Below are 2749 nucleotides of genomic sequence, written 5' to 3' on the forward strand. Positions count from 1 at the left end.
ATGGAATTAAGTACTTTCACAGATTCACATAGGAAATATTTTTCACGTTTCATTGAACAGGGTAGTTTTAATCTTTTTTCAACGAAAATTTAGGTATTAATTTGTAAAAGTTCTTTGTGTTTAATCAAACTGTTTTTTAACTTCAAATAGGAAGTTATTGTAATGGTTCCGATTTGTCAAATTGAAAATTTTGACATTTCTCGACGTTTCAAGGTCCCTAGAGTCGAAATAAAAGATTTTTAGAAAGATGTCTGTGCGTGCGTGTGTACGTACGTTTGTACGTCCGTACGTTCGCGACGTTTTTTTCGTCGTCCATAGCTCAAGAACCAGAAGAGATATCGACTTCAAATAAATTTTATTATACAGGGGTGGAATCGCGTAAGGTGATTGTTGATCAAAATTGATGATTTCACGTAAGGTGATTATCAAATTGACTATCACTTTTTTACTATGGATTGTTGGTGACAGCTATTTAGGTGTCACTTTCATATATTTTGATTAATTTTTTGTGAGAAAGATAATTTGTGTAAACTTCAGCTCCACTATAAATTTAAAATTTAGTGAAAAAAGTGGAAAGATATCAAATTTAAAATAAAAATAAGTAATAATAAGAACAGTAATGTATACTTCAATGCATATTTTCTATCAGAGCACCAGAACGAGACTACAAAAAAGTTCAATTGCTAAGAATGAACCTAAGGAATAAAGCAAATATTTTAGACCTTCCTAACCCAATGTAACTATGAAACTTTCTATGAATATTTATAAATAAGTTATTTGCAACATAATGTATGTACCTATCTACATATGTATAATTATTTATTTCAGATTTTTGAAAAATTTTCGATTGAACAAAGAAACGTTTGTGTATGTTTTACGGTTGCTCGATTTACCATCAGGAAAAAGATCAACACATATTCCACCTATCCTTCAACTGGCTGCAACTTTAAATCTTCTTGGAGGTGGTGGTTATCAAAGACAAGTTGGGGCTGATTGGGCTGCACCGATGGGTCAAAGTACTATTGCTGAAATAAGCGCTGAGGTTATTAAGAGAATGGAGTCGGTTCTATGCCCACTTTTGATAAGATTTGAGCCCTTGGATTCCAAAAAAGAATATTTTTTTGACAAATATAAAATTCCTGGAGGTAGAATCTTCCTTAAAGTAAAATTTATTAACTATATAGTTTTGATAACCGTATAATAATAATCTTTTAATTTTGTAGTTATAGGATGTGTTGACGGTAGTCACATAATGATTCTAAGGCCCACAGAAAATGAAACCATGTTCTTCAACCGCAAGGGAAGGCATAGTATAAATGCAATGATTGTAAGTATAATCAAAATTAAAGTAGATAACTATACGCACCTACATACATATATATGCAAACCTATTACCGTAAATGCTAGATATGGTGGAAGTGCCCACGATAGTTTTGTATGGCGACAAAGTGAAGAGAGAGCGACATTGGAAAGAAATTATTTATCAGAAGGGAGATCATCATGGCTGCTAGGTAACATTAAATATCTTAATCGGAAATTGAACATTATTTTAAATTATTTTCAAGGAGACAGTGGCTATCCCCTGGAGCCTTTCCTACTGACTCCTTATAGAAATGCCAGTAAGGATTCTCGTGAACTCAACTTCAACTTTATTCATTCTCAGGCAAGAAGTATCGTAGAACGATGCATCGGTCGCTTAAAAAGTTTGTTCGTTTTTTTCTTAGGTAGATTTAAACCTAAAATTATCAATTTTATTAATTAAGGTCGATGGCGTATAATTTTGGAAGAAAGAAAGTTAAGCCGATAAGATTAGTTTAAGTGATTAATGTATGTGCTGCATTGCACAACATATGCTGCACTCGCAATGTGCCACATCCTGAACCAGAACGTAATATTCCTCAAAACCATGGGCTTCAAGTACCTGCAGCTGGAGATAACTCTTGGTGTACAGCAGCCAAAAGAATCCGTGATGGTATTAGGGATGATTTGTATGCGAACAATTAGTCCAATACAAATTTTGCTAAGCGAAATCAATAAAAAAAAACAATCTCAAGAAAATATTTTCTTTTCAATTATTTAAAAAAAAAAACACAAAAACATAACATAAAGAACTTCATAAATACACAAAATAACAGAAAACAATAACAAAAAAAACTTAAATCTACTTTCAGTCAATTTAATACTTCACAGTTTGTTGAGCTCTAATAGCTTTAAGTCGTTGGCAACTTTTGCAATCTCCAACTCTTTCTTCCTTATTTCCAGCTCTTCTTTTTTAAGAGAATGAGCTCTATCAGACTCCTTTTCCCGGATATGTGCGAGTTGCAAAATAGCATCTCGTATCTCAGCAAGGGTTTCGTTGCCTTTATGCTGAGCTTCCAATTGCTTGGAAAAGAAGTTTTCTTGCAGGTCGAGTTGCTTGTTAATAATATCATCTACTTTTTTGTCTTTTCGTGGTGTGATTTCTGGGGTAGTCCATGCTTTATTTAAAGTCTCTCGTAAGACTTCGCCTGAGACTCGATTTGCTGGAGAAGATGTTAAGTCGTCCAAAAGTTTTTCGATGTCATCAGCATCCGTTTTATTATTTTCTGGTTTTGTAGAGAAAGAAAATGATTTGTTGAACATGCAAGAAATTTGAACATATATTATAAATTATAACATACCTTGTGTGTCCACGGTGCGGTGGTGCCAAACGTTAGGCCTCCTACAATGCCTGTCACTGCAGCTTCCATCCCACAAGCTGCAACAATAG

General features: G+C 33.7%; 1 long non-coding RNA gene across 1 annotated transcript; it reads left to right on the plus strand.

Moving 5' to 3' along the window:
- Nucleotides 1–1394: 1394 nt before the first annotated feature.
- Nucleotides 1395–1800, plus strand: LOC129942100 (uncharacterized). Its single transcript, XR_008780975.1, has 3 exons — nt 1395–1511; nt 1566–1703; nt 1764–1800. It is a non-coding gene; the product is annotated as an uncharacterized LOC129942100 (long non-coding RNA).
- The last annotated feature ends 949 nt before the right edge of the window (nt 1801–2749 follow it).

This window comes from Eupeodes corollae, chromosome 1 (genome assembly GCF_945859685.1).
Source record: "Eupeodes corollae chromosome 1, idEupCoro1.1, whole genome shotgun sequence".
Taxonomy (NCBI): domain Eukaryota; kingdom Metazoa; phylum Arthropoda; class Insecta; order Diptera; family Syrphidae; genus Eupeodes; species Eupeodes corollae.